Raw genomic sequence first — 12196 nt, forward strand, 5'->3', positions numbered from 1 at the left:
AAAAGTGTTAGAATTTTGCTTATTCCATTCAAGAAACAATGGGTGATCTTTGCCCGATGTGTCTTAATCATATCATCCCCAAATTTAACAGCTTAAAACAATGAACATGCATCATCACCCGGTTTCTGAGTGAGGAATCCAAGGGCAGCTTAGTTACGTGGTTCTGGCTTAAGGTCTCATCAGGTTACAGGACTGTCAGCCGGGGCTGGAGAAGCCACTTCTGAGATGACTGACTCACTTGGTTGTTGGAGGGGTTCAGTTCCTCACTATGTGGGTGTCTCTCCAGGGCTGCCTGAGTGACAGCTGGCAGCTGACTTGCCCCAGAGCGAGTGATCCAAGAGAGTAAGCAGAAGCCGTACTCCTCTATGACCTACCTTCAGAGTGACATACCTATTACTTCTGCCATATTGCATTGGTCACACAGACCAGCCATTGTACTAGCCCGGTAGTATGGGAGGGGGATACACAAGGACATTAATACCAGGAGGTGGGAATCAGTGGACCTGGCTACCATGTCATGTTTGGAGGAAATGTTGGGCTTTATTGACAGCCAACACAGGGAAGTTGGAAAGTTTCTGTTAATCTTACTCTTTGAAGGGCTTGATTTCCTAAATGAGGGTTAGAAAACATTGCACTTTACCGTTATTCAGAATGTTAAAGAAGGGACTTCGCTGGTGGTCCAGTGGCTAAGACTCTGTGCTCCTAGTGCAGGGGACCCAGGTTTGATCCCTGGTCAGGGAACTAGATCCCGCGTGCCACAACTAAGACTCGGCACAGCCAAATAAGTAAGTAAATAAATTAATTTTGAAAAAAAAATGTTAAATAGGGAGTGGACCTAAAAGTTCTGTTCTTATGGTTGGGTTTTCAACTGCGTGGGCTCACTAATCTGTCTCCCAGGTTGGTGCTTTTCTAGTTGTGTGATCTGAACATTCCTGGGAAGTTGAGTACTGTGGGGATGAGTAGGAGTGATGAGCCTTTGAGAATTTTTCAGGGAATAAACCATGACAGAGGGTCCTGAATTGGACTTCTTTACAGTGCTGTACTACAGGAATTTAGTCCTAGTTCAAGATACAGCCAAGTAGCATAGCCATATGGAAAAAAAGGCTTGAGTCAGATTTTTAAATGTATCGATAGGTATAGTTATCTTGATAGAACATTGAGGAATGTAAAGTGAAGAGAATATGTAATCTGTTACTGGGGCAGAAGTTCTCACCTTTTCAATTTTCTAAAACAGTTCAGTAAAAAGTATCTAGAATCAAAGCCTACTCCAAGAATAACTGGGAGCATAAAGCTAATATGAATCAATCACTGCTTAAACAGGCTGGAATTTAAATCTCAAAGACTTACAGCCTGTTTTTTTTTGTTGTTGTTTTCTTGTTTGTTTTTTTTGCGGTACGCGGGCCTCTCACTGTTGTGGCCTCTCCCGTTGCGGAGCACAGGCTCCCGACACGCAGGCTCAGCAGCCATGTCTCACGGGCCCAGCCGCTCCGCGGCATGTGGGATCTTCCCAGACCGGGGCACGAACCCGTGTCCCCTGCATCGGCAGGCGGACTCTCAACCACTGCGCCACCAGGGAAGCCCCCTATAGCCTGTTTTAATATTAATTTGTGATGGAAGCTTAAATCCAACATTTGGGAGAATAGTCTATTGTGCAGGGATATTTGGAGTGAGTGAACTTGGAATTAGTTATTCCTGATATACTGAAACTAATCTGCCACATAGCTGAATTTCGTCCCGATTTTTACTCTTATTTATTTACTGTCTTCAAGAACTCAAGACATCCTTGGGACTTCCCTGGTGGTGCAGTGGGCAAGACTCTGCGCTCCCAATGCAGGGGACCCAGGTTTGTTCCCTGGTCAGGGAACTAGATCCCATACGCATGCTGCAAGTAAGAGTTCACATGCTGCAACTAAGGAGCCCGCCCACCTGCCGCTACTAACACCTGGTGCAACCAAATAAATAAATATTTTAAAAAACCCTCAAGACATCCTTTTATAAAGGAATCTAAGTAGTATAAATTAAATCACGTTAAATGGCTGTACCCTCAAGAAGATAACTGATTATAATGTTTTTCTTTGTTTCCTTGACCAAACTTCGTTAGTTCGTCTTTTAGAAACTGTACTTACTGGCAATATCAAAAGTTCTCTATAAAGATTTGAACAATCTTAAATCCTATTTGTCACTAGTAATCTCTGTACTAAAGTGAAAACTACTAAAAACAGGCACCACAAGTATAACTGCTTATGCAGATGAAATTTGAATACACAACTTGAAATAATTAGTATATAGAGCAGTAAAATCTGGTAAGATGAAGGCTTTCTTATAGCAGTCTAAAAGTAGTTTAATGACTTTCTTTATCCTTACCATCTTCCAATGTGAGAAAGTTATCTGCCTTTCGCTGGTGTAAATGTTGAAAACTTTTTGCAAATTTATTGAACACCTACTATTCTAAGCTTTAGGGATATGTCAATGAACTAGGCAGATAAAAATCATAGTCTCTTTAAAGGAAAGTAAAATTCTAATTAATTTGCATAGAATTCATGTCTAAGTAGAGGCCAGCTTCTTTACTAAAATAACAACCAGAGCCTCCAAGGACCTTGACTTTACCTTAACTTTGGAAGGAGCTTGGTGGAGAGGAATATTCTTTATGCTGACTTGCTGTCTTTAACATTGGTTTGAGTATAAACAAAAAGCCTAATTCCCATAGAAGAACTGAGACTAAAAATATGAAAGGGAGTGCAAAAGGGATACAAATTCAGAATTTATACAACAGAAACCATCTAAGTTACATTTTGTAGAGTTTCTGCTTGTCCCCCAGTTCTCAGCCTATCCCATTCTAAACTGCCTTGAGGAAGCTACAATTTAGAAACAGCAGACTAGCTCAACTGGCACCTTAGCTGGAGATTATACTATTAGCCAAATTAAGAATGACCTTCCACAAAATGTGACCTTTTGCCTCAAAATCCAAAGAAAACTTCTACCTCCGTAGGTCTTCCTTCATCATTGGTTTCTCTTCTCTAACAAATTTCTTCTGATGACAGACACTAGGAAAGACTACCTATTAGGGACTTGATTCAATTCATTTGTTTTACGTAGAAGTAAATCTATATGACCTTTGTTCATACTGTTCAGGTTTCATCAGACGTCTTATTTAGTTGCTTATAGTTGAAACACTGATAACTCTTGCAATTTTTTAAAAATTTTCTTTTTTGTCTGCGTTGGGTCTTCATTGCTGTGTGCGGGCTGTCTCTAGTTTCAGCGAGCAGGGGCTACTCGTCGTTGTAGTGCGTGGGCTTCTCATTGCAGTGGCTTCTCTTTTTGCGGAGCCTGGGCTCTTGGCGCATGGGCCCAGTAGTTGTGGCTTGCAGGCTCTAGAGTGCAGGCTCAATAGTTGTGGCGCACGGGCTTAGTTGCTCCATGGTATGTGGGATCTTCCCAGACCAGGGCTCGAACCTGTGTCCCCTGCATTGACAGGTGGATTCTTAACCACTAAGCCACCAGGGAAGCCCACTCCTGCAATTTTAACTGCAACTACCGTATACTAAAAGCTTCCCCTTCTCTTGTAAAACCCTCTTTCCCTACATAAGATTGTCTAGTGTCTCTTCACTCCAAATTGAAATCCAGCTAGTAATATGTAACCTGGGACAAATTTAGAGCATGGTTTCTGGACTACTGCCAGTCCTTAAAGTTTTTTTTTTTTTTTTTAAATGTTCTTGTAACTTGTGGGACTTAGTACAGAGATAAGGTCAAAGAATGTACCCACAATGGTTCAGGCACTGACGATACAACAGTGAAAAAGATAGGCATAGACCTGCCCTGGTGATCTTAACAGGGAACAACATTACATTATTTCAATTGCCATGAGGTACTGTGTTGGAGTGGTAGGTATAATACATTTTACAGAATTTTGGAGAAAACATTTCAGTCAATTTTTACTTTGGTTCTCAATACAAAATGAATAATTGTTAATGTTTTTATACCTAAGAGTGGGGGGAAAAAAGAGAGATGAATGATCATTGTAAAACTTTGGAATTGAAAAGCCCAAGTTATCTCAACATTTCAATACAGAACCAACTAAGTTTAATAAAAGCTAGACACAAGTATCAGGAGCATACTGTCAGCGCTCACCAGCTAGATAATGGGAAACTAACCCATTCACAGTGATCACAGAGGAGAGAGACTAACTTAGTAAAAGCTATAGTTTATACAAAATATGAAGTTCCTTTGAAACTGAATGAATTAATGGAAGAGATAAAGTGATATACCACATTCGTGAATGTGAAGAATATAAAATGCCTGTAAAAATGGCTGAAAGAGTGAAGTTTAAAAAAATTCTAATAGGCATATCCTCCAGGAAAGTTACAAAAATCATAGTTTTAAAAATATGGTCAGATTTAACAGTTACAAATAATTGTATTAGAAAGGGGACTGCAAAATTTTGCATTAACACAGTTTTTCTGTCTAAAGAGCTCATACCTAAGAAAAACATTGAGATCTTTTGATGGTGAAAGGACATAATTCACAAAGGAAATACAATTAATGGAAAAGGAAACTCTAATAAGGCAGCTTACAAAAGTATGTCCTTATTTTTGCCTAAATGATGAGAATTTGAAAATACGTGCATCCTCAGGGCCTAACCCCACTGTCTGGCACTGAATTCATTCATTACTATAACACTTACTGAAAGATTACCATGTGGCAGGCACTTTGATCGATGCTCTCACTGAATTCACACAACAGTCTTGTGGTAGGAACTTTCATTAGCTCCATTTTACAGTTTCAGAAACAGGCTTAGAAAAGGTAACTTTCTCAAGGTCACAGTTAGTTAAGGGGCTGAGCTCTATAATGCTCACAATAAATATGATAAAATATGGTATCTCAGTATTACCCAGCTTTTAAAAACTAACAATATGATTAAAGTGGAAGAAGGCAAGGTATAAAATGTACACAACAAAGAATAGATGAGACAAATAGAAAACAAATGGCAAGATGGAAACTTCAAATACAACCATATTGATCCTTATATTGAATGTAAATAGTCCAAACACACCAATTAAAAGGCAGAGATTTTTCATACTGAATTAAACAAAACAACATGCTACCTATAAGAAACCCACTTTAAATACAAGTGAACCAGAAGAGGGGTAGAAAAGATACACCATGTAAACAAAAATGAAAGGGAAGTTGGAGTGGCTAAATTAATACCAAAGTAGATTTTGGAACAAAATATATTTCCAGGGATAAAAGAGGGATATTTATGATAAAGGAATCCACCAAGAGAATATAATCTTAAATGAATATGAACCTAATAATAGACAACTGACAAGAGAAATAGACAAATCTTCTGTTATAGAGATTTTGAACTCTTGGTAAGTATGTCACAATATATTAAAGAGGATTGATACTATGCAAACCACATCCTTTAACCACACCAGAACTAAACAAGAAATCAGTAAATCTGGAAAATCCCCCAAATATTTGGAAATTAAGCAACATTCTTCTAAATACTCATGTGTCTAAAAAGGAATTGCAAGAGAAGTTAGAAAAAAATTGAATAGAAGGAAACAAAATATGTCAAAGCTGTAGGATTAAATGCTTAAAAGATAATTTATAGCATTAAGTGTGTATATGAGATCTGTTTTTCTTCCTTGAAGTATAGTTGATTTAGAATATTGTGTTTCAGGTGCACAGCAGTAATTCAGTTATTTATTTCAGATTATTTTCTATTATAGTTTATTACAAGATATTGAATCTAGTTACTTGTGCTATATGGTAAATCTTTGTTGCTTGTATATGAGATCTTGAATCAAAGATCTAAGATTTTACCTTAAGAAACTAGAAAAAGAGCCAGTTAAACCTAAAGTAGGCTGAAGGAAGGAAATAATAAAGAGCAGAAAGCCATCAAATTGAAAACAGTAAGAGTAGGAAAATTAAATGAAACTAAAAGCTACTTCTTCCAAAAACTAAAATTGATAGACCTCTCTTCTAGCCAGACTGACCACTCCCCCCGACCCCCTACACAGAAGACACAAATTACCAACATCAGCAAAGAAAGAGAGGACATCACTACAGAACTTACAATAAAAAGATAATAAAGGAATATTGCAAACCACTTTATTCAATAAATTCAACAAATAACATGGACAAATTTTTTTGAAAGACACAAGTCACTCATGTCACCCAAAAAGAAATAAGAGTTTGGCAGTTCTTCAGAAGGTTGAACATATGACTCAGCAGTTCCACTCTTAGGTATGTAAGTATATAATTTCAAGAGAAATTAAAACGTCCACACAAAAACTTGTACATGAGTGTTCATAGCAGTGTTATTCATCATAGCCAAAGAGTGGATGCAACCCAAATGTTCATTAACTGATGAATGGATAAACAAAATGTTTCATATGCATATAATGGAATATTATTGAACCATAATGGTTGAATTTTAAGTATGTGAATTATATCTCAATAAAGCTGATACCAAAAGAAAAAAGCCAAATATTAGAAAAAAATAAAGAATAGGTAACTTGAATAGCCTTATATGTATGAAAGAAATTGAATTTGTAGTAAAAATCCTTCCTGCAAAGAAAATTCCAGGCCCAAATGGCTTCTCTTGTGAATTCTAAAAGATATTTAAGGAAGAAATAATACCAATTCTACATTCTTAAAGAAATAGTAGAAAAAAGAATATTGCCTAACTCATGTTATGAGAACAGCATTCTACTAGTACCAAAACCAGACAAAGACATTACAAGAAAACAGTAGACCAATATCCCTCATGATTATCTCAGTAGATGCAGAAAAATTCAGTACTCATTCACGATAAAAACTTTCAATGACAAAGGAATAAAAAGAAAATTAACTTGGAAAGGGTATCTGTAAAAACCCTACAGCTGCCATCATACTTAATAGTGAAAAACTGGATGCTTTATGTGTGAGATTGTGAAAAAGGCAAGGATGACTGCTCTCACCACTTCTATATAATATTGCCCTGGAAGCCCTAGCCAGTCCAGTAAGACAAGAAAAAGAAATAATAAGCCTGTATGTAGATTGGATAGAAAGAAATAAATTGTCTTTATTTACAGATGATACGATGTAGTAGAAAATGCTAAGATAACTTAAAAGAAATACTAGGACTAATAAGTGAGAGTAACAAGTCCACAAGATACAAATATCAATCGTATATCCAGCTATTAAAATTAGAAATTTAATAACATTTACAATAGCATAAACATATGATAGAGATAAATTTAGCAAAATATATGCAAGACCTGTATACATAAAGCTATAAAACACTCCTCAGAGAAAAATTTAAAAGACCCAAATAAATGGAGAGAACACATTCATGAATCCAAAGACTCAATATTAAGTTGTAATTTCTTCCCAAATTGAATTATAAATCCCACTCAAAATTTTAGCAGGCTTTTTTTTTTCTTCTTGACAAGCTTAGGTCTATATGGAAATGCGAAAGACCTAGAATAGTTAAGACAATTTTTTAAAGAACAAGAAAATTGGAGGACTTATATACACTACCTGACTTCAAGACTTACAAAGCTGCAGTGAATTAAAAAAAAAAAAAAAAAACTGCAGTGATTAAAACTGTGGTATTGGTGTCCAGATCAATAAATAGATCAATGGAACAGAATAGAGTCCAGAAATAACAACCACACATATATGGTCAACTGATTTTTGCCCAAGGTACAAAGACATCTCAGTGGAAGAAGGATGGTTGTTACAGTTGGTGCTTGAGTACTTCCCTGGTGGTCCAGTGGTTAGGACTCCATGTTTCCATTGCAGGGGGCACAGGTTGTGTTCAATAACTGGTTGGGGAAGTTCCACATGCTGTGCTGTGCAGCCAGAAAGAAAAACAAAAAAACCACAATTGGTGCTTGAAAAACTGGACTTCCCGATACAAAAGAATTTTTCATCCATAGTTCTGTGATATACAGCAATTTAAAATGCACCGTGGATCTAAATATAAAACATGAAACTATAATACTTCTAGAAGAAAAATAGAAATATCTGTGTGACTTTGTGTTAGTCAAAGATTTCTTAGATATGACCCCATAAGCATAATTCATAAAAGCCATAATTGATAAATTGGACTTAAAATTAAGAACAACTATTTGAAAAACAGGAGAATGAAAAGACAACCCAGAACTGGGAGAATATATTGTATATCACACATCTGATAAAGGCTATGTAGTCAGAATCCATAAAGAACTCTTAAAACCCCATAAATAACAAATGACCCAATAAAAATGGGCAAAAGCTTTAAACAGAACTTCATAAAAGATATACAAATGGCTAATAAGTACATGAAAAATGCTCAGTATCATTAGTCATTATGGAAATGCAAATTAAGGTCACAAGGAAATACCTCTATACACCTATTAGAATGACTAAAATTTTAAAAGATTGACCATATTAAATGTTGATAAGGCTATGGTACAATTCAGATCCTCAGAGTCTACTAGTGAAAATATAAAATAGTATAACAACTTTGGGAAACAATATGGCAGTTGTTTAAAAAATGTACACTTAGCACCTGACTCAGCCATTCCACTGGATATTTACCAAATTGTTACCCAAGGAAAATGAAAGCAAATGTCCATGCAAAAATTTATACACAAATGTTCTAGCATCTTTATTTGTAATAGTCAAAAATTGCAAACAATCTAACTGTCCACCAACGTGAATATATATGATATATCCATATGATGGAATACTACTTAGCAACAAAAGCTAATGAATTATTGATACAACAAAGTGGATGAACCTCTCCCTCCCCCCCCCATGCTGAATGAAAGAAGATAGACAAAAAAAAGTATAAACAGAAAGATTCCATTTATTTACAATTCTAGAAAATGAAACGGATGTAGTGACAGAAAGCAGATTAGTGGCTGCCTGGAGAACAGGATGAGGGCAAGAGGAAGGAGTGAATAAGGAGGATGAGGAAAACTGAGGGCAGGCTAGATATGTTCATTTTTTATTGTGGAGATGGTTCCACAGGTGCTTACAAACTTCAAAACCTGCCATGTTGTACATTTTAAATATGTTCAGTTTATTGAAGATTCCTTAAAAAAGCGATCTTGGTTTTGTCCCCCTCCCCCCCAGGATACTAGGTGAAAATATTTGCACAACATATATCTGAGAAAGAACTTTTATCCAGAGGGTACAAAGAGCTTTTACAACTCAATAACTAGACAAGCATCCTGCTTTTAAAATGGGCTAAAGATTTGAACACTTTACCAAATAAGATGTGTATCTGTCCAATAAACAAGGAACATATGCTCAACACCAGTAGTAATTAGTGAAGTGCAAATTAAAATCACGAGAGACCACTTCACACTCACCATAGGGCTACAATGAAAAGGACTGACCATATCAAAGGTTGGCGATGTGGAGTACCTGGAATCCGCATATATTGCTGTTGACAATGCGAAATACTACAACCATCCTGGAAAACAATTGACCGTTCGCTTGTACCGCTGCCATTCATTTCCGAAAGCTTCTAAAAAGAGCACGCAAGCTTGGAGCCTCTCTAGCCCTCCACGCATCTGGGGATAGGGGCCCAGCGTGAGCCCCCCGCGGGCCTGGCATCCTGCGACGCGGGGCGCCCGGAGGTTGGGTAGAAGAAGGGCGTGCGCACCCCCATTCTCGTGCCCCACCTGGCTCCGCACGCAGGGGTCCCCTGCGAGGAGGCACACTCTGCGCGGCCCCCTCTTCTGGGAGCAGGGAGGTGTTGGGTAGAGTAGAGCCCAGAGAGCCCCTCCGTCCCCTAGTCTTTCATCCCCAGGAACAGGAAAAAAGAGGTGTCAGGAAATGAAACTGGGGAGGCAAGCAAGGGGCTTGTAAGTCATGCAGAGAGTCTTTTAGAGCCACTGAAGGATCTTAAGTACGTGGGTGAAAATCATATTTACTCCAGCGGTGTGAAAAATGGATTTGGCCTAGAGGCAGGGAGACCAGTTTCACTTGGCCACCATATTTTATTATCAGTGTAGGTACTATAAGCACATGTCAGCTAGCCGGGAATTGGACTGGTGCGATATTCTGATGTCATCCTCTCATCTAGAGCCGTAAACCAACGTTGAATAGGCAAAGTCAACGAAGAGATCTATGATTGGGACTTGGGTTTCAGTCGGGAATGAGGATTAAATTAAAAAGCAAACATTCAGACCTTTCTGTTGTTGTTGTTGTTGTTGTTAATTTTTTATTGAAGTATGGCTGATTTACAATGTTTTCCATTATAGCTTATTACAAGATATTGAATATGGTTCCCTGTAGTATACAGTAGGTCCTCGTTTTTTTATATAGTTTGTATCTGTTAATCCCAAATTCCCAATTTACCACCCCCACCTTTTATCAAATAGAAATTTAACATTTCTACCCTGTGCCAGAAAGGTATTCATGTATGTTTTCAATGGTGGTCCAAAGAAACTCTTAACAACTGTTTTCTGAACTGTCAAAACTATTTGTGTTATTTTACTTTAGGCTCGATGCATTGCACTTCCTTGGAAAATCATACATACCCGAGATATGATGTTTATTAACCAGAATAATTTTTAACAAGAATACCTTATATTCTGATCACAATGGAAATTATTTCCTACAGCTGGACATACTAACTAATACTATACAATTTCGGGCGCTATATTAGCATTACTATTAGGCTCTGAATCCTAGGGTCTTATCTGCAGCTTTGATTTGGGTATGCTAAATGCATTCAGAGGCTAGAACTTTATATGCTGAGATGCAAGAGTTAAAGAAAATTTCCAGGCTGTTTATCATGCCATAGTTTACAAGTAACACTAAAGGCCTTCTGTTTCATCATAGCTTTTAAACTGCTGTACAAACATAAGGTGTGGTTACTGTTTAACTTTACACCTTTTCCCAATACAAGGTCAGCTTCCTCTGTACACAGGCTCAAGTAATTCCCACTATGCCATGCCCTGTGTGCACCTTCTGGAAGTTGCCTGGTCTAGCCCCTGGACATGTAAGATCTGGGACATTTCCGAACCTGGTGGTGGAAGCGCTTGGAAATCTTTCATCACCACTAGGTGGAGGACACCTGTTTCAGGGGAGGAGGGGTTACGAAATAGGAAGTAAAACCAGGAAAAGGGAGTTGTGACCACGGTTCCAGGGCCCCAAACCCATCTTGGAATTAGCGGACCCTCAGGTCTCCATGCCATCACCCGCGGCTCTGTACCTCCCAGATCTAGGTCTATAAGAACCCAAGCTTGAAGTTCCAAATCCCATCCCCGAATGTCACATATTCGCTTCCCCCAGCTAGGAGGCCCCCAGGACATTTCTGAACACTGTCATCTCCAGTTCGCAGGAATCCGCCTTTGTGCCTAATGAAAAATGACAGATGACCACAGCCAACAAATCTGAGCAGCGTCAGGTCGGCAACGATCTTCCAGTGAAATGGCAGCCGGAGACGTCTGCAATCTCTTTTTTCTTCCCCACCTCCTGTGTTACAGAGGCATCATCCCGCCTTCCTGCCCTCTAGGCTAAGAGGATCTCTCTAATCGTTTCTGAAAGCCTTCCGTGCCCTCCTCCTTTCCAGTTTTTCCACTTCCAAACTCCTACCGAAGACGTGTGAAGCAGAACAGAGACCATGATACAAAGAAGTTTCTTAAAACACCTCCTTTTCTAGGTTCTCAAGGCGTCCCCTTTAACGAACCAGGCCCACCTCTTTCCCATTCACCTACTGGCTTTCCGTCCTGCCCATCACTCTACCTTTAAGAATATTTCCTGTTCCTTCAACCCAACTTGCACACCTCCGCCCCCCGGCCCTCCTCATTGGGCCGCCAGAGGCCCGTTCACTCTTCACTTTTCCCTCCACCTCCTCCCGCCCTCTAGCAGAGCGCAACGGCGTCTCGGGTTCTGATCGGCTACCACGGCAGCCTCCCCGGGATCCGATTGGTGCCATGAGTGGCAGAGGCGGGACCGCGGTGCACCCAGGATAGGCTGTTAGCTAGCCGAGCGGCGGCCGCGGGAGGGGCGGGGGGAGGGGTCGGGAGGGGCGGGGGGAGGGGGGCTGGGAAAGTTGAGGCCGTGCTGCCGCCGGGTCTCCGGCCTTGAAGGCTCGGGCTCGCAGCTGCGGCAGTGGCCGCAGGAAGAGGCGGCGGGGGCGGGGGGAGAGGAGGGCCTGGGCCCGCGCTCCCCCAGCCCCAGAGGAGCAAGCGGCGGCCGCAGA

The sequence above is a fragment of the Grampus griseus genome (genome assembly GCF_964374135.1).
Source record: "Grampus griseus genome assembly, chromosome: 5".
NCBI classification, from domain to species: Eukaryota; Metazoa; Chordata; class Mammalia; order Artiodactyla; family Delphinidae; genus Grampus; species Grampus griseus.